At 37.6% G+C, this 21,237-nt stretch overlaps 1 non-coding gene across 1 annotated transcript; it reads left to right on the top strand.

Moving 5' to 3' along the window:
* The first annotated feature begins 20,877 nt into the window (after window positions 1–20,877).
* Window positions 20,878–20,981, top strand: LOC112719204 (small nucleolar RNA R71). Its single transcript, XR_003161516.1, has one exon. It is a non-coding gene; the product is annotated as a small nucleolar RNA R71 (small nucleolar RNA).
* The last annotated feature ends 256 nt before the right edge of the window (window positions 20,982–21,237 follow it).

Here is a 21,237-nt window from a genome sequence, read left to right as displayed (position 1 = left end):
CAGCTAATCATCTGTCGGTTCTCAATCAGGTTGGAATAGAATCCCTTGATTCTTTTGCGCTTGTCATCACGCCCAGCCTTCAGGAGTTTGAAGCTCGTCACAGTCATTCAATCCCAGAATCCTACTCGGAATACCATAGACAAGGTTTAGACTTTTCGGATCCTCATGAATGCCGCCATCTATCTAGCTTATACCACGAAGATTTTGTTGGAGAATCTAAGAGATATGCGCCCGGCCTAGAGTAGAACGGAAGTGGTTGTTAGTCACGCGCGTTCATAGGTGAGAATGATGATGAGTGTCATGGATCATCACATTCATCAAGGTTAAGTGTAACGTATATCTTGGAATAAGAATAGAAGAGAATTGAATAGAAAGTAATAATAATTGTATTGAAACTCGAGGTACAGCAGAGCTCCACACCCTTAATCTATGGTGTGCAGAAACTCCACTGTTGAAAATACATAAGTGAAAGGTTCAGGCACGGCCGAATGGCCAGCCCCCAAAATGTGATCAATAGTCTCCTAAGATGAAGAATAAAACAAAACTGAGACCAAAGATGAAACTGTCAAAAGATGTCTAATACAATAGTAACTTATCCTATTTATACTAGACTAGCCACTAGGGTTTACATGAGTAAGTAATTGATGCATAAATCCACTTCCGGGGCCCACTTGGTGTATGCTTGGGCTGAGCTTGATCTATCCACGAGCTGAGGCTTTTCTTGGAGTTGAACTCCAAGTTATAACGTGTTTTGGGCGTTCAACTCCGGATCATGATGTTTTTCTGGCGTTTAACTCCAGACAGCAACATGTACTTGGAGTTCAACGCCAAGTTACGTCATCAATTTCCGAATAAAGTATGGACTATTATATATTGCTGGAAAGCTCTGGATGTCCACTTTCCAACGCTTTTGAGAGTGCGCCAATTGGAGTTTTATAGCTCCAGAAAATCCATTTCGAGTGCAGTGAGGTCAGATTCCAACAGGATCAGCAGTCCTTTTGTCAGCCTTTGTCAGAGTTTTGCTCAAGTCCCTCAATTTCAGCTAGAAATTACCTGAAATCACAGAAAAACACACAAACTCATAGTAAAGTCCAGAAATGTGAATTTAACATAAAAACTAATGAAAACATCCCTAAAAGTAGCTTGAACTTACTAAAAACTACCTAAAAACAATGCCAAAAAGCGTATAAATTATCTGCTCATCACAACACCAAACTTAAATTGTTGCTTGTCCCTAAGAAACTGAAAATCAAATAGGATAAAAAGAAGAGAATATACTATAAATTCCAGAATATCAATGAATATTAATTATAATTAGATGAGCGGGACTTGTAGCTTTTTGCTTCTGAACAGTTTTGGCATCTCACTTTTTTCTTTGAAGTTTAGAATGATTGGCTTCTCTAGGAACTTAGAATTTCGGATAGTGTTATTGATTCTCCTAATTAAGTATGTTCATTCTTGAACACAGCTACTTTTATGAGTCTTGGCCGTAGCCCTAAGCATTTTGTTTTCCAGTATTACCACCGGATACATAAATGCCACAGACACATGACTGGGTGAACCTTTTCAGATTATGACTCAGCTTTGCTAGAGTCCCCAGTTAGAGGTGTCCAGAGCTCTTAAGCACACTCTTTTTGCTTTGGATCACGACTTTAACCATTCAGTCTCAAGCTTTTCACTTGGACTTTCATGACACAAGCACATGGTTAGGGACAGCTTAATTAAGCCGCTTAGGCCTGGATTTATTTCCTTGGGCCCTCATATCCATTGATGCTCAAAGCCTTGGATCCTTTTTACCCTTGACTTTTGGTTTTAAGGGCTATTGGCTTTTTCTGCTTGCTTTTTCTTTTTCTTTCTATTTTTTTCGCCATTTTTTTTGCAAGCTTTTTTTTCACTGCTTTTTCTTGCTTCAAGAATCAATTTTATGATTTTTCAGATTATCAATAACATTTCTCTTTGTTCATCATTCTTTCAAGAGCCAATAATTTTAACATTCATAAACAACAAGATAAAAAATATGCACTGTTCAAGCATTCATTCAGAAACAAAAAGTATTGTCACCACATCAATATAATTAAATTAAATTGAAGGATAAATTCGAAATTCATGTACTTCTTGTTCTTTTGATTAAAACATTTTTCATTTAAGAGAAGTGAAGGATTAATGGATTTTATTCATAGCTTTAAGACATAGTTACTACATACTAGTGATCATGAAGTAGAGACACAAAACATAGATAAACACAACATTAAAAACCGAAAACAGAAAGAAATAAAGAACAAGGAATGAATCCACCTTTAGTGGCGTCTTCTTCTTGAAGGACCAACAATGTCCTTAAGCTCTTCTATGTCCTATCCTTGCCTTTGTTGCTCTTCCCTCATTGCTCTTTGATCTTCTCTTATTTCATAGAGAATGATGGAGTGCTCATGATGTTCCACCCTTAATTGTTCCACATTGTGGCTCAAATCTTCTAAGGAGGTGTTGAGTTGCTCCCAATAGTTGTTAGGAGGAAAGTGCATCCCTTGAGGCATCTTAGGGATTTCTTGATGATGAGCTTCCTCATGCATCTCTTGAGAACCGTAAGGGATCTCTCTTGCTTGCTCCATCCTCTTCTTGGTGATGGGCTTATCCTCTTCAATGGGGATGTCTCCTTCTATGATAACTCCAGCTGAGTAACATAGATGGCAAATAAGATGAGGAAAAGCTAGCCTTGCCATGGTGGAGGACTTGTCGGCTATTTTTGTAGAATTCATTGGAGATGACCTCATGAACTTCTACTTCCTCTCCAATCATGATGCTATGAATCATGATTGCCCGATCCACAGTAACTTCAGATCGGTTGCTAGTTGGAATGATGGAGTGTTGAATGAACTCCAACCATCCTCTAGCCACAGGCTTGAGGTCCAGTCTTCTTAGTTGAACTGGCTTGTCTTTGGAATCTATTCTCCATTGAGCTCCTTCCACACATATGTGCATTAGGACTTGGTCCAACCTTTGATTAAAGTTGACCCTTCTAGTGTAGGGGCGTTCATCTCCTTGCATCATGGGCAAGTGAAACGCCAACCTCACATTTTCCGGACTAAAATCTAAGTATTTTCCCCGAACCATTGTGAGATAATTCTTTGGATTCGGGTTCATACTTTGATCATGGTTCCTAGTGATCCATGCATTGGCATAGAACTCTTGAACCATTAAGATTCTGACTTGTTGCATGGGGTTGGTTAAGACTTCCCAACCTCTTCTTCGGATCTCATGTCGGATCTCCGGATACTCATTCTTTTTGAATCTTTCCATCTCCCATGACTCGGAGGTGGAAGCTTTTGTCTTTCCTTTTCCTTTTTTAGAGGATTCTCCGGCCTTAGGTGCCATTGATGGTAGTGGAAAACAAAAAAGATTGTGCTTTGACCACACTAAACTTAAAATATTGCTCGTCCTCGAGCAATAAAAGAAAGAAGAGAAGAAGAAGAAGAAGAAAAGATGGAGGAGAGGGAGAGATGTAGGTTCAGCCATTTAGGGTGGGAATGGGTGGGAAAATGGTTTTGAATTTTTGAAGGTAGGTGGGGTTTATGGGGAAGAGTGGATGGATGCGAATGGTGAAAGGGGTGATTGGAAAGTGTGACATGGGGAAGAGTAATCACAAGAATAGGATTAGGAGGTAAGGTGGGAATATAGTTGGTGGGGATCCTGTGGGGTCCACAGATCCTGAGGTGATCCTGTGGGGTCCACAGATCCTGAGGTGTCAAGGAATTCCATCCCTGCACCAAATAGGCATGTAAATTGCCTTTGCACACCATTTAGGCGTTTAAACACCGTGTGGTGCACATTCTGGGCGTTCAACGCCCATGTAAAGCATGTTTCTGGCGTTGAACGCCAGTTTCATGCTTGTTACTGGCGTTCAGCGCCAGCTTTTCTTCTCTAGGCACATTCCTGGCGTTCAGCGCCAGAATATTGCTTGTTTTTGGCGTTCAGCGCCAGAATGATGCTCTGTTCTGGCGTTGAACACCGGCCAGATGCATCTTACTGGCGTTGAACGCCAGCCTGTGCTTCCTCTAGGGTGTGATTTTTTTCTGCTATTTTTGATTCTATTTTGAATTTTTCTGATTTTTTCGTGACTCCTCATGATCATGTACCTAATAAAACACAAAATAATAATAAAATAAAATAAAAATTAGATAAATAAAATTGGGTTGCCTCCCAACAAGCGCTTCTTTAATGTCAATAGCTTGACAGTGGCTCTCATGGAGTCACAAGGTGATCAGGTCAATGTTGTATAGTCCCAACACCAAACTTAGAGTTTGGATATGGGATCTTAACACCAAACTTAGAGTTTGGTTGTGGCCTCACAACACCAAACTTAGAGTTTGACTGTGGGGGCTCTTCTTGACTCTGAACTGAGAGAAGCTCTTCATGCTTACTCTCTTTTGTCACAGAGGGATGGCCATGTGCTTTAAACACAAGGTAGTCCCCATTCAATTGAAGGACTAATTCACCTCTATTGACATCTATCACAGCTTCTGCTGTGGCTAGGAAAGGTCTTCCAAGGATGATGCATTCATCCTTTTCCTTCCTAGTGTCTAAGATTATGAAATCAGCAGGGATGTAAAGGCCTTCAACCTTTACTAACACGTCCTCCACTATTCCATAAGCTTGTCTCAATGACTTGTCTGCCAATTGTAATGAGAACAAGGCAGGTTGTACCTCAATGATTCCCAGCTTCTCCATTACAGAGAGTGGCATAAGATTTATCCCTGACCCCAGATCACATAGAGCCTTTTCAAAGGTCATGGTGCCTATGGTACAAGGTATTAAGAACTTGCCAGGATCTTGTTTCTTTTGAGGTAGAGTTTTCTGAATCAAGGTATCTAGTTCACTAATGAGCAAGGGAGGTTCACTTTCCCAAGTCTCATTACCAAACAACTTGGCATTCAGCTTCATGATAGCTCCTAAATATTGAGCAACTTGCTCTCCAGTCACATCTTCATCCTCTTCAGAGGAAGAATAGTCTTCAGAGCTCATGAATGGCAGAAGAAGATTTAATGGAATCTCTATGGTCTCTGTATGAGCCCCAGATTCCTTTGGATCCTTAACAGGAAACCCCTTCTTGCTTGAAGGACGTCCCAAGAGGTCTTCCTCACTAGGATTTTCGTCCTCCTCCTCCCTTGTGCATTCGGCCACATTGATCACATCAATGGCCTTGCACTCTCCTTTTGGATTCTCTTCTGTATTGCTTGGGAGAATATTGGGAGGAGTTTCAATAACTTTCTTACTCAGCTGGCCCACTTGTGCCTCCAGATTTCTGATGGAGGATCTTGTTTCATTCATGAAATTGAAAGTGGCCTTTGACAGATCAGAGACTAAATTGGCTAAATTAGAAGTGTTTTGTTTAGAATTCTCTGTCTGTTGCTGAGAAGATGATGGATATGGCTTGCTATTGCTTAGCCTAGTGCGTCCACCATTGTTAAAGCCTTGTTGAGGCTTTTGTTGATCCTTCCATGAGAAATTTGGATGATTTCTCCATGATGGATTATAGGTGTTTCCATAAGGTTCACCCAGGTAATTAACCTCTGCCATGGCAGGGTTCTCAGGATCATAAGCTTCTTCAGAAGCTGCCTCTTTAGTACTGTTGGATGCATGTTGCCATCCATTCAGATTTTGAGAGATCATATTGACCTACTGAGTCAACACTTTGTTCTGAGCCAATATGGCATTCAGAGCATCAATTTCAAGAACTCCTTTCTTCTGAGGTATCCCATTATTCACGGAATTCCTCTCAGAGGTGTATATGAATTGGTTGTTTGCAACCATGTCAATAAGTTCTTGAGCCTCTTCAGGCGTTTTCTTTAGGTGAATGGATCCACCTGCAGAATGGTCCAATGACATTTTCGAAAATTCAGATAGACCATAATAGAATATATCTAATATGGTCCATTCTGAAAATATGTCAGATGGACATCTTTTGGTCAGCTGCTTGTATCTTTCCCAAGCTTCATAGAGGGATTCACCATCTTTTTGTTTGAAGGTTTGAACATCCACTCTTAGCTTGCTCAGCTTTTGAGGAGGAAAGAATTTATCCAAGAAGCCAGTGACCAGCTTATCCCAGGAGTCCAGGATATCCTTAGGTTGTGAATCCAACCATATTCTAGCTCTGTCTCTTACAGCAAAAGGGAAAAGCATGAGTCTGTAGACTTCAGGATCAACTCCATTCGTCTTTACAGTCTCACAGATCTGCAAGAACTCAGTTAAAAATTGGTAAGGATCTTCAGATGGAAGTCCATAAAACTTGCAGTTTTGTTGCATTAAGGAAACTAGCTGAGGTTTCAGCTCAAAATTATTGGCTCCAATGGCAGGAATGGAGATGCTTCTTCCATCAAACTTGGACGTTGGCTTTGTGAAGTCACCAAGCATTCTCCTTGCATTATTATTATTTTCGGCTGCCATCTCCTTCTCTTGTTCTAATATTTCTGAAAGGTTACCTTTAGATTGTTGTAAATTAGCTTCTCTTAATTTTCTCTTCAGAGTCCTTTCAGGTTCTGGATTAATTTCAACAAGAGTGCCTTTATCCTTGCTCCTGCTCATATGAAAGAGAAGAAAACAAGAAAAGAAAGAGGAATCCTCTATGTCACAGTATAGAGACTCCTTTATGTTAGTAGAAAAAGAAAGGGGGAAGAAAGTAGAAGAGGGGATTCGGATATTTAGGTGAAGAGGGGTGAAGAGAAGTGTTAGCAATTAAATAAATAAATAGAATAAGAAAAGAGAGGGAGAATTTTGAAAACAATTTTGAAAATGGGGTTAGTAATTTTCGAAAATTAGAGATAAGATAAGATTAAAATTTAAAAGAATTTTTGAAAAAGAGATGAGATATTTTCGAAAATTAAAGAGGGAAAAATAGTTAGGTGGTTTTGAAAAAGATAGGAAACAAACAAAAAGTCAAAGAGTTAGTTGAAAAAGATATTAAAATCAAAATTTGAAAAGATAAGAAAATAGGAGGTTATATAAGATATTTTGAAATCAAATTTTGAAAAAGATAAAATTTTTGAAAAAGATAAGATAAAAGATAAAAAGATTTAATTTAAAAATTTTAAAAATACTTACTTCACTAACAAGAAACTACAAGATAAGATTCTAGAACTTAAAGATTGAACCTTTCTTAAGAAGAAAGTAACAAACTTCAAATTTTTGAATCAATCACATTAATTATTAGTGAATTTTCGAAAATATGATATAAAGCTAAGAAAAAGATTTTGAAAATATTTTGAAAAAGATTTTTGAAATTTTCGAAAAAATAGAAAAAATGAAAAAGATTTTGAAAAAGATTTTGAAAAGATAAGATTTTTTAAAATTGAAAATTTGACTTGACTTGTAAGAAACAACTAATTTTGAAAATTTTTGACAAAGTCAACTCAAATTTTCGAAAATTATGAGAAAAATAAGGAAAAGATATTTTTTTGATTTTTGAAATTTTTATTGATGAGAGAGAAAAACAACAAAAATACTCAATGCATGAAATTTTTAGATCAAAACAATGAATGCATGCAGGAATGCTATGAATGTCAAGATGAATACCAAGAACACTTTGAAGATCATGATGAACATCAAGAACATAATTTTGAAAAATTTTTGATGCAAAGAAAACATGCAAGACACCAAACTTAGAAATCTTTAATGCATGGAAAATATGAATGCAAAAGTGCACTTGAAAAACAACAAATAACACAAAACAAGAAATCATCAAGATCAAACAAGAAGACTTGTCAAGAACAACTTGAAGATCATGAAGAACACTATGAATGCATGAGATTTTCGAAAAAAATGCAAGAAAAATTTTAAAAGCATGCAATTGACACCAAACTTAAAAATTAACACAAGACTCAAACAAGAAACACAAAATATTTTTGATTTTTATGATTTTCTAATTTTTTTGTATTTTTATTTTAATTTTTTCGAAAAACATGGTTAGAAAAACGAAAAAGAAAAGAAAAATTTTGAAAAAGATTTTTGAAAAGAAAATTACCTAATCTGAGCAACAAGATGAACCCTCAGTTGTCCATACTTGAACAATCCCCGGCAATGGCGCCAAAAACTTGGTGGACGAAATTGTGATCACATCAATGTAGTATTCTTTGTTGTTGTATGGAATTATTATTGTGGCTCTTGGCTATGTGTGATCACAACTCCGTTCAACTTAACCAGCAAGTGTACTGGGTCATCCAAGTAATACCTTACTTGAGTAAGGGTCGATCCCACAGAGATTGTTGGTATGAAGCAAGCTATGGTCACCTTGTAAATCTCAGTTAGGCAGATTAAAAGGTTTTGGGTTTTGAAAATTAATAAATAAATAGAAAATAAAAAGGGATAGAAATACTTATGTAAAGCAATAGTGGAAATTTCAGATAAGTGTGTGAAGATGCTGTGCTCCTCTCGTATCTCTATTTTCTTATTACATTCATACAATCCTTCCTACTCCTTTCTATGGCAAGCTGTATGTAGGGCATCACCGTTGTCAATGGCTACATCCCATCCTCTCAGTAAAAACGTTCCTATGCTCTGTCACAGCACGGCTAATCATCTGTCGGTTCTCAATCAGGTTGGAATAGAATCCCTTGATTCTTTTGCGCTTGTCATCACGCCCAGCCTTCAGGAGTTTGAAGCTCGTCACAGTCATTCAATCCCAGAATCCTACTCGGAATACCATAGACAAGGTTTAGACTTTCCGGATCCTCATGAATGCCACCATCTATCTAGCTTATACCACGAAGATTTTGTTGGGGAATCTAAGAGATATGCGCTTGGCCTAGAGTAGAACGGAAGTGGTTGTCAGTCACGCGCGTTCATAGGTGAGAATGATGATGAGTGTCACGGATCATCACATTCATCAAGGTTAAGTGTAACGTATATCTTGGAATAAGAATAAAAGAGAATTGAATAGAAAGTAATAATAATTGTATTGAAACTTGAGGTACAGCAGAGCTCCACACCCTTAATCTATGGTGTGCAGAAACTCTACTGTTGAAAATACATAAGTGAAAGGTTCAGGCATGGCCGAATGGCCAGCCCCCAAAACATGATCAAAAGTCTCCTAAGATGAAGAATAAAATAAAACTGAGACCAAAGATGAAACTGTCAAAAGATGTCTAATACAATAGTAACTTATCCTATTTATACTAGACTAGCTACTAGGGTTTACATGAGTAAGTAATTGATGCATAAATCCACTTCCGGGGCCCACTTGGTGTATGCTTGGGCTGAGCTTGATCTATCCACGAGCTGAGGCTTTTCTTGGAGTTGAACTCCAAGTTATAACGTGTTTTAGGCGTTCAACTCCGGATCATGACGTTTTTCTGGCGTTTAACTCCAGACAGCAGCATGTACTTGGCGTTCAACGCCAAGTTACGTCATCAATTTCCAAATAAAGTATAAACTATCATATATTTCTGGAAAGCTCTGGATGTCTACTTTCCAACGCCGTTGAGAGTGCGCCAATTGGAGTTCTGTAGCTCCAGAAAATCCATTTCGAGTGTAGGGAGGTCAGATTCCAACAGCATCAGCAGTCCTTTTGTCAGCCTTTCTCAGAGTTTTGCTCAAGTCCCTCAATTTCAGCCAGAAATTACCTGAAATCACAGAAAAATACACAAACTCATAGTAAAGTCTAGAAATGTGAATTTAACATAAAAAATAATGAAAACATCCCTAAAAGTAGGTTGAACTTACTAAAAACTACCTAAAAATAATGCCAAAAAGCGTATAAATTATCCGCTCATCATTGATCAATGTTAATTGGAGAATTGTTCTAGTTAAGCGAAATCATAGTTTGAATTTGGGATTGCAAAATGTAAATTTGGAGGGAAGGTTAAATTGAAAGAGATTAAATGACAGAAAGTAAATTGCGGGAAATTAAATGACAGAAGCTTAAATTGCAAGAAAGTAAAAGGTAATGGGGATTAAGCATGAAATTAAAGAGGCAGAATATAAAAAGAATGGGTAGATCAGAGAATGGGGATTCATTGGGTTTTAGGAGATATTGAATTTTCCGGATCAAATCTTTTTCATCTTTTCCTCAATCAATGCATTCATTAACCTTGCTTGGCAATCTTAGATTATTGGATCCCAATATCTTGGCTCACCAATCTCTCTAAGCATGAATAATTTTCCAATGTTTTGATTTAACTGCTCATAGGAAGAGATGAAGCTCGGTCACTGATTATACCACACAAATTCATAAATCAAAGTATTGGTAGGATTAAATGTCACAATATCCATCTAACCCCCAATCTAATCCAATGTGAGAAAGCAATTCTAGTATGAATTCTTCATCCCTCTCTCAAGGATCCAAAGAATTCCAATTATGGATAGCTTCTCTATCAAGACAACTATCCAATCGAATTAAGATCGAAAGCTTTCTAACAAAAATTAAGAGAAAAGAAAGAAGAAGAAGACAAAAACTACTATTGATCCATTGAATTACAATAGAGCTTCCTAACCTAATGAAAGGGTTTAGTTGTTCATAGCTCTAAGAATGGAAAACTGAATTAAAAGATGCATTGCAAAATTGAAATTACAGAGAAATTGGGAAATTCCTCAAAACTGTTCGAACTCCAAGTAAAAAGTAAAAGTCCAAAAAAAAGTCCCTCAAAACCTGAATTCTAAGCTGTTTATACACTTCCTTTCATTCATTCTTCAGTCTCTGAATTGGGCTTTTGGCCTTAACTGAATTGGGTTGAAATTGCCCTAATGGGTTTCCTTGCTGTTGAGTGGAGCTCTGCTTTGAATGTGCAAGTCCTGATGCTTCACGTTGGAGTCCATGTTTGATGGCCAATGTTGAATCAAACGTTTCTTTTAAAATTTAGTTCTGCTTGCGGTCATCAACGTTTGACTCAACGTTGAAGTGCCAATGTTCTTCTATCCACGCGTACGCGTGCTTTGCTCGTCCGCGCATTTAGGGTAAAAATGTTCATCCACGCGTATGTGTGGATGCGAAAATCCTAAGTTCTAGTCTTCAAAGCTTTAGAAGAGCGTTGCCATCAACGTTGGACTGGCAACGTTCCCTTCAACGTTGGCTGATCCACGCGTATGCATGGTGTACACTTGCGCGTGGATGCTCGAAACCTAACTTGCGCGTATGTGCCAAGGACGCGTGCGCGCCATTGCACAATTTCAAAATCAGAATTTCAAGCTCAGTATCGCGCATGTTGGCCACTACAATGGAGGTGATGTTATTGGTCCAACATTACCCATCCACGCGTATGCGTTAGCTGCGCAAGCGCGTGGATTGTCAGAATTCCCAATCCACGCGTGGGCGTACAACACGCGTGCGCGTCGCTACAAATCTTCAAAATCTCCAGAAAGAACATTTTTTTACGATGTTGGGGGGTAACATTGGCTTACCAACATTGCCTTTAACGTGTGCATCAGTAAATTATGCAAAGTATTGCTCTACTCCCTTTTTCAACGTTGGTGGTCCAACTTGGCCACTAACGTTGCTTCTTCTTCCTCCTCTTCATGACCCTTCTTCAACATCCTTCCTTGCATTTCCTTACCTGTCATCAACCAACATATGCATCAAAGCCTTGCTAAATCTATGAGAATTATCATCCTTCTTAGCACCCAAGTAGTTGTAGCATAATTCTCATGAAATTGCATCAACTTAACCATGGTTGGATGAATCTAAACATGTATGAATTTCTAACCCAATTGCTTACTTATAATGCAAGAAAGTGCATCAAACCTACTTGATAAGGAATAGATTGGGTATTAGGGGTTTTATCACAATAGATAAGGATTATTCAATAAAGGTATACGCAAGACACAGCGGAAACAGAAAAGATAGATAATGAAAAACAAGGATGGATAAATGGGGATTTTCCTACTAGACCTCCAAGAAATCTGTTCTCAGCAACCTAGGTCACCAAAAAGGGCTCCCTACTAGACCTTCAAAGAACTTGTCCTTGACAACCTAGATCAGATGGGTGAAAATTGAATCACTCAATTTTCTCCATGCAACAAGCGAAGCAAATCACTCACCTCACTTAATCACACACAAAAAATGTGCATAAAGCACTAAAGAAATTTTATTCATCAAAAGTTATGTAAATTGTCTCACCAAAGGTGTTTAAATAGACCCCTAACAAACTAGCTAAAAGATAAGATAACTAATTTAAATCAGATTTGATCTTATTAGATTATATCAGATTTGATTTAAATTTTAAAATCCTAAAGATATGATAACTAATTTAAATCAGATTTGATCTTAATTGATTAGATTATATTTGATTTAAATTTAAAATTCCTAAAAATACTACTAAGCAAATCAAAAGTAAATCAAATCTTCCAACAAATTCTAACAGCAAAACAAATTAACAATAAATGACTAAAATTTGAAAATTAATAAAATTGTCTCCCATTGAATTCGAAAAGCTTTATTGGGCTTCTTGTTGTCTTGCTTTAGCCTAATGGGCCTTATGAATTGTTGTCCTTTCAGCACCACTGTTTTTGAGACGGACTCTAGGTCTTCTTGATGTCCAAGACTGGCATGGTACAATTCTTCTAGAATTCAGATCCTTGAATATGACAAGATTATCATTCCATCCCTTAGCTCTAAGATGACGAAAATGCCCTCTTGACCACGTATCATTCTCTCCCTATTCAAAAAGATTCGTCCTCGAATCTTGATTGAGAAGCTCTTTTTCCCTCCAAGGAATCCAAATCCAATCTCCGGGTTCAAATACCATGGTTTGATGACTTTTCTCTACCCACTGAATGGTGGCTATGTCCTTCATGTGTGCAAGTTCAATCTTTCCAACCATGCTATCACCATCTTGTCCAAAGTGTGCAAGTTGTCTGTCTTCATTTTCATCCATATTAATGCCTCCATAATTGACCAGTGAATCTACAACGCCTGAAAAATTTGATATGAAAATACTAGGAATTTCGTGGTTAGATATATGAGAAACTAAGGACTCTGTGGATTTCAATGAGACTAATGCACTCTTGTCTAAGCTAGAACTTTCTAGATCTCTCTCACAAGTGTGTTTATTGAACTCAGTTTCTTTTTTGCTCATTGACTCCTCTCGCTGACTATTCTCATCTTTTCTCTCAAACCCCTCGCTTTCAATCAAACATGGAACCTTTTCACTCAAACACTCAATCTCTTTCTCAATTTCTTTTCTCTCATATTCTTCAAATTGCTCACATCCCAAGGACCCAATTGAGAAATTCTGAATTGTTGAATCATCTAAGGACACATCACCCTCTACAACATACTCAACAAATTCTTCCATCTATGGCCTTGAAGAAGAATGAAAGATAGGCGTATAAGAATTCCTCTTGTTATGGCGAGCTATCATTTGTTGCACCTGTTCCCAATCAATGGCCAATTTGACCAAATTGTCCATGGTTGTGTAATGGTAACGTTGGCCTTCATCTGCAAGTTCTTCACGTAATCCAAACAAAAATCGGTCGTTAAGAACCTCAGGACTCCTTTTAATATTAGCCATGTGCATCAAATATAGAAACTCCTTGTGGTACTCCATCACTGATTGTGAGCATTGTTGTAACATAAAAATTTTTCCAAAAAATGTATTGTAGTATGATGATGGTACAAACTACCTCCTCATGATTTTCTTCATCTTCTCCCAGCTGCTAATTAGGCATTTTCCGTACCGTCTTCTAGACCTTTCTAATTTAGTCTACCATATACGGGCATCATCGGGAAAATTGGCTTGTACCAGTCGAACCTTCTTTTCCTCTAAAAGGATGCAATTTGCAAAAATTGACTCTACCTTCCTTTCCTATTCGAAATAAGCTTCAGGATTGTTCCTCCATTTAAATGCAAGTATTTTCAACCAAGAACCCTTTTTCCCATATGATATTTCATCATCATCACTATCGTAATACTCAAACATTTTTTTTATTATTTTTATATATTTTTCAGACACTGACTTAAAGATAGGATAATTGCAAAAACAAAATTAAAAAAGGATTTTTTTTGTTTTTTTTACTCTAACGTGAATTTACAGAAATTAAAGAAAAAAAACAAAGAGACTAAACAAGACCTATAGAACGCGTAGATAAATAAGAATTTACATATGACCTATAACTGATACCAGATGATAAGGAATAGATTGGGTATTAGGGGTTTTATCACAATAGATAAGGATTATTCAATAAAGGTATACCCAAGACACAGTGGAAACATAAAAGATAGATAATGAAAAATAAAGGATGGATAAATGGGGATTTTCCTACCAGAACTCTAAGAAACCTGTTCTTAGCAACCTAGGTCACCGGAAGGGGCTCCCTACTAGACCTTCAAAGAACTTGTCCTTGACAACCTAGATCAGAGGGGTGAAAATTGAATCACTCAATTTTTTCCATGCAACAAGCGAAGCAAATCACTCACCTCACTTAATCACACAAAAAAATGTGCATAAAGCACTAAAGAAATTTTATTCATCAAAAGTTATGTAAATTGTCTCACCAAAGGAGTTTAAATAGACCCCTACAAACTAGCTAAGAGATAAGATAACTAATTTAAATCAGATTTGATCTTATTAGATTAGATCAGATTTAATTTAAATTTTAAAATCCTAAAGATATGATAACTAATTTAAATCAGATTGGATTTAAATTTAACATTCCTAAAAATACTACTAAACTAATCAAAAGTAAATCAAATCTTTCAACAAATTCTAACAGCAAAACAAATTAAAAATAAATGACTAAAATTCAAAAATTAATAAAATTGTCTCCCATTGAATTCGAAAAGCTTTATTGGGCTTCTTGTTGTCTTGCTTTAGCCCAATGGGCCTTATGAATTGTTGCCCTTTCAGCACCACTGTTTTTGAGACGGACTCTGGGTCTTCTTGATGTCCAAGATTGGCATGGCACAATTCTTCTAGAATTCAGATCCTTGAATATAACAAGATTATCATTCCATCCCTTAGCTCTAAGATGACGAAAATGCCCTCTTTACCACGTATCACTACTGAAAACAAAGAAAAAGGGTAGTGAAAACTAGCCTAAGATGCCTTGGCATCACAACACCAAACTTAAATCTTGCTTGTCCCCATGCAAGCATTGAATTGAGACAAATAAATGAAACAGAAAGTAATGTCCATATCAACAAGTTATTAACTCATGGGGTTTTATACAGAGAATGTTACAGCTCACTTTTATTGATCCTTAGGTAAAGAATGTCTCTTTTAAGCATTGACTAACATACCGTTATGACCTCTTATTATTCACTCATCCTTGGAAGTTGCCTTTTCTTCAATTTTCTTTCTCTGTGAGCTCATTTCTCACTTATAGCTTAGTGTCATGTGTTGTAGTAGCTCCTTAACTTATTTTCACTCAACACATCTCCACTACAGACACTTGGCTCATAATTCTTCTTAAGATATTGGTGCCCAGCACCTCTTTGAGTTACTAAATGCCTTGTAACTAGGTTGCTCTTGATAATGGACTTTTGACCAATAATCCCGGGTTATTCAACCCAAGTTACCAAGTGTTAAGGCACTCCATAGAACCTAATCATCCAAGCAGATCCTAGTACAAAGACACCACATGCATATGTCTTAAGATCCAAACTATTGGTGTCTAGCCTTATTGTTTGTTTTCTTCTATTTCTGTTGCCATTTTTGGCTTTTCTTTTTCTTCCTTTATTTGTTTTTCTTTTCATCTAAGGAATTTTTTTTATAGGATTCATAGACAGCATCCTAGTTTATACCAAAGAGGACACCCTAACCTTTTATTCATTACAAGTGAGCCACTACAATCTCAAACATATATACAACCACTTGATCTTTATTTTCTTACTTGTCAAAAAGAACCATTCTACTTCTGTTCAAACATTTTCTTTATTTAATTAAAAACGGACAAGCATACATTCAAGCAAGTGATATTGACACACACATCTAGGCTAACAAATTTATGGCAAAAATTAAACACACAGAATGTAGGATGACTTAAACTAGGAATGAACTATCAACTAAAGTAGACATGTTCTTTAAATACGATAAACAAGGAGCAAGTCCACCTTTCATTCTTTATCCTGTTTGTTTTTTTTCTTCTTCTCTCCTGCTTGCTTATTAGCTTCTCTTTTGCCTTTTCCCTTTAACTTTGTCCAGAAGCCAGCTTTCTTCATTGTCTTTTCCACTCTGTCTTCAAGGCATATTGCTCTGTCTATCTCCACCTCACCTCGCTCCTTATAGTATTGGTCATAAATTGGAAATGCTGGATTCAGACCAGGTAGATGTTCCACCACATAGTTGAGCTTGGTTTGAGCATTCATGTTATAATCAGCTTGGCTGTCATATCTTGCATTCTGCAGAGTTGCAAATTCCTGGAAAGCTCTCATATGATAAACTTGATTCTGGGCTAGCCGGTTGAAAGATTCTTGAAAGTGTGAAGATTGTTCCTTCTGAATGACCAGAAATCTTGACTCAAAATCTCTCTGTTGGCCCATCATTCTCAATTGAAGCACCTCTTGTCTCTCTTGAGCTCTCCTGTATTGTTAATGGTACTCTTCCTATTTTTCTTGATCTCTTGCATATTGTTCGGATAGTCTTTCAATGGCTTCTTATATCCCGCTCATGTCTAAGTTGGCTTGTGTTGGGAGTTGTTCTTCTTCTTCCTGTTGTGCTCCTTCTTGTGTTTCCTCTCTCCTTCGCCTTCTTTGTGGTCTTCACCACTGTTGGGCTACAGTAACATTCCTCATCCTTTCTATAGTTAAAAGCATGCCTGGATTCAGCTAGATTGGGTTTGCATCCTCTAGTGGCACTCTAGCTTTCATGCACAGCCGTATGATGGTGCTTGGGTAGTGTAGCTAGGCATCAAAAGAATTTTTCTCTGCAATCTTTTGAATATCCTTTGTAATGATTTCGTGAACCTTTATCTCTCCCCCTGCCATTATGCAGTGCAACATGATGGCCCTTTCCTTGGTTACTTCTGAAGTGTTTACTCTGCCCAGGATTGATCTCTTTATAAGCTCATACCATCCTTTTGCTTCAAGGATAAGATCTCCCCTTCTTATATACTTGTGCCTTCCATGGTTATCCCTCTCCCAGTCAGCATTAACCACACAGATATCACTAGAAATTTCATCATAATTCTGGTTGCCATTTAATCTTTCTTGGTGCCCAAACTTATCAAAATGTGCTCCCCTTAATCCTAAGACTTTCATGATGGTCTTCAGACTAAAGTCTACCACCACACCCCTAACAAAACTCTTGTAAGTTGGGGCAGTAGTTGTATCTTGCCTTACAGTGTTGGCATAAAATTTCCTTACGATATTGGCATTGATCTTGGTGATTGGTAAGATAAGTTCCTCCCATTTCCTCTTTCTGATCTTGGCCCTTAATTCTGGACATCCATCATTAGGTAGCTGGAAAGGAACTTCTGGAAATATTCCTTTTTTTGCCATCCACCCAAATTGCATTTGGTAGAACCGTGATCTAAACTTCCACTGATTATAAGTGTTGTCACCTTATTCTACAATAGGTTCCTTTCCTTTCCTTCTTTTGTTACTTGAAGAAGATTCCATACTTTTCTTAATAGTCACTAGAATAGAGGTTGAAGGTTTATGAAGAGGGGCGACTAGTGTGCTGCACTCTTGATGAAATGGTGGGGTGAAGGTACGATAATATTGTGGAGGTAAGTGAACAAGGGTGATTTGTTGCACAAGAACAATGGTTGTTGGGTCTTTGGTTTTAGAGAAGCAAAGGCTGAATTTTTGGAGTACAAGAAGTATGAAAACTTTAGTTCAGAAGCATGGTTCAAATGAAGCCATTTATAGCAAGCTTTAATGAATAATGGATGGTTAGGATTCTTTGGGAAAGGTTATGAATGAAGGGCGTGCATGCATGGTTGAATGAAGACAAAAATTGCCTCTTCATTGGGCATATATCTTCGGTTTTCTTGGTACCTCTTCCCAAGGTGTGCAGATTTTTATTCCCAAGAAGAACCATTCAAAGCCATGTGACCTTCTCTTTTGTCCTCATGCTATCTTTACCATTTATTGTCTTGTCCTTTTCATTGAATTATTCTTCATACCTATCCATCATAACAAGGCAAAGAAAGTGAATATAACAAGTGGTGGTAAGCACATAACACTTAATACTCAAGGTCAAAACTTTGACTAGCACTCCTTATAATTATTCAACCAACTGTGACTCTTTCCTTGGACTTTTATATAGTCTTGGAGAACACCAAACTTAGTGTTTGGCTATATGATTCAAAAGGTCACTTCCTCCAAGTAACATCATTGAGATCTCAACTGGATTATTGTCACTCTTAGTTAAACCATCATGAGGAACACTTTATTTTCCTATTCTTAAACATGAACTAAAAGAAATTATAAACATGGTTGTACTTTCATGAATTTCAAGATTCAAAAGAAATTTGATTCTCATGACTTGTTCTTTTAGTGTGTGAGACACTATCTTCCAAGAACACACTTATGCACATATCACAGTAGCAATATGATCATTAGCCTTGAAAGTATATTAGTGTGCCTGTAGGTACACCAAACTTAGAGTTGGATCATATGCCTCAAGTGTCATGGCTAGTTGTCAAATTTGCTCATGAAAACTTGAAATTATGTTAGAGCAACCTATTTTATTCAAACTGAAGCTTTAAAATCAAGGAAACTAAATCATTGGCTACCTCCCATGGAGCACTTCTTTAGCATCATTAGCTTGACGGTTGTTCTTTATCAAAGGTGGATTGTAGTGCCTTATGTCCTCTCCTCGCACAATGAAGCTTTCTCCACTTGATTCCTTGATGATCTTTACATGTTCTAAGGAGAGGATCTTTCTGATAGTGAACACCTGAGGTAACTGAGATGGAATGGTTGGATGGTTGGGAGGGGTTGGTAGATGGTGGCCTAATATCACCTTGTCTCCCGGGGAAAAAGCTTCTGTAGGGATTTTCTTATTTCTCCTACCCTTGGCGATTTTATTCTTACTCTTCCATCTTCTTCCAGTGTTGCTTCATTGACTCTTGTAATTAGGAAGTCCTTGTTAACTGCTCCTCTTAATTCTTGTGGCTTCAGCTCTTCCTTGAGTTCCTTTGGTTGCTGTGTTTCTTGAAGTTCTTGTTTGTCCACCAATGATTGTTCAATTGCTCTATTTTCGGTTCACTGTCGCTTTCTTCTAGGGACACCTTGCTGTGATCATTCTTTAGCTCCTTGGGTTCTGACTCAGAGTTAGTTGCAGGGTTAAAAACATGGAAAGTGAGATGTTCATCATGTATTCTCAATATTAACTCTCCTTGCTCTACATCTATGATTGCTCTAGCAGTGGCTAGGAACGGTCTTCCCAGGATGATTGGGTGGAGGTGACTTTCCTCCATGTCCAGAACAACAAAGTCAGCTGGGAGAAAGTAATTTTCCACTTTGACCAATACATTCTCAATTACTCCTTCAGTTTGCTTCTGAGTCTTATCTGCCAATTGGATGACTACGTCTATGGGTTTCAGTTTATTGATTTACAATTTCTTCATGAAAGATAGAGGCATCACATTTATGCTGGCTCCTAAATTATAGAATCCTCTATTAATCCTTGTATTTCCTATGGCACAGGGGATATGAAAGCTCCTTTGATCTATTTTTTTCAAACGTAGATCCCTCTTAATAAGGGCACTACATTCCTTGTTCATTATCACTGTTTGTCCCCCTATAAAAGGTTCCTTTCTTGGTCAGCAACTCCTTCATGCACTTGATGTAGTTAGGCATTTATTGGATAGTTTTGATGAAAGGTATGTTGACATTGAGGGATGCAAACATGTCTAGAAATCTTGAGTATGACTTCTCTTTCTTACCACCTCTGAATCTTTGAGGGAATGGTGCTTTTGGCACATAAGGTTTCAAAATTTCCTTTTTTTACTATTCTTTTTCTTGTATCAGTCTATTTCCTTGTTCATTTTCCTCGAGAATTTCTTGGGGACTTCCTTGGCTGTGCTCTGTCAGCTTGTTGGTCTCTTCCTCCAGGCTCTCTTCGATTGCAAGTGTAACTGCCTTACATTCTTCCCATCTCACCTTCTTCATTTTCCCCCTTGGAATTTTCTCAGTGTCACTGGGGAATTTATTTGTGTATTTAAGAATCTGTTGTGAGAGATGTCCTACTTGAGCCTCAAGCTTCTTAATAGTTTCTCCTCAACTTTTTATACTAGCTTTCACTTCTTCCTTGAAGTTTTTTATGTCTTCCGATTCCTTGCAGAGATGTGCAAACATAGCTTCCAATTTTGGCTATTCTATCATCATTTTATGGGGGTGGTTGGATAGGATGGGGTTGTTGAAAGTGGTTATTTTGGGCTTGGTATGGTGGCTAGGAAGAGTTGTTGTATGAGTGTTGATATCATCTTGGGTTGGATTGTTGGTAGGTGCTCTGGTTGGAATTATGAGTTTTATGGTCTTGGCCTTGGCCTTGTTGGTTTTCCCACCCAAAATTTGGATGGTTCCTCCAACCAGGATTATAGGTCTTTGAATATAGATCATTAACTTGCCTAGATGAATTTTCCAAGTAGTTGACTTCCTCCCAATTAACTCCTTCCTCGGTGTTTGGCTCTGATTGAGGTGATGGTTGAGTGTGGATGGCTGCAGCCTGATTCTTCTCCATTCGCTTGGTTAACTCAGCTAGTTGCTTAGTGATCATCTTGTTTTGGGCCAGGATTATATCCATGTTGTTCAGCTCCATAACTCCTCTGTTATTGCTTCTTTCTGAGGCATAGAAATATTCATTGTCAACCACTGTTTCTATGACATCAATGGCTTCTTTAATAGTCTTCTTCTTGTTAAGAGAGCCTCCAGATGAGTGGTCCATAGCATTCTTTGATTCATAGGAAAGCCCTTCATAAAAGATGTGTAATTGCACCCATTCATTGAACATATCAAGGGGGCATTTCCTTGTCAGATCTTTGAATCTCTCCCAAGCCTCATATAAGATTTCACCATCTTGTTGTCTAAATGTCTGCACCTCGGTTCTCAATATATTCACTCTTTGAGGAGGTAGAACCTTGCCAAGAATCTGTTCACCACATATTCTCAAGTTGTCAAGCTTTCTTTAGGAAATGATTCCAACCACTTGGATGCTTTGTCCTTCAAAGAGAATGGAAACAGTAGCAATCTGTAGGTATCAGGATGAACACCATTAGATTTAACTGTATCACAGATCCTTAGGAATGTAGTGAGATGCTCATTAGGGTCCTCTTATGTGCTTCCCCCGAAAGAACAATTATTTTGGACGA

Source organism: Arachis hypogaea, chromosome 10, assembly GCF_003086295.3.
Source record: "Arachis hypogaea cultivar Tifrunner chromosome 10, arahy.Tifrunner.gnm2.J5K5, whole genome shotgun sequence".
NCBI classification, from domain to species: domain Eukaryota; kingdom Viridiplantae; phylum Streptophyta; class Magnoliopsida; order Fabales; family Fabaceae; genus Arachis; species Arachis hypogaea.
The sequence above is the reverse complement of the archived record's forward strand: the minus strand, read 5'-3'. Positions and strand labels throughout refer to the sequence as shown.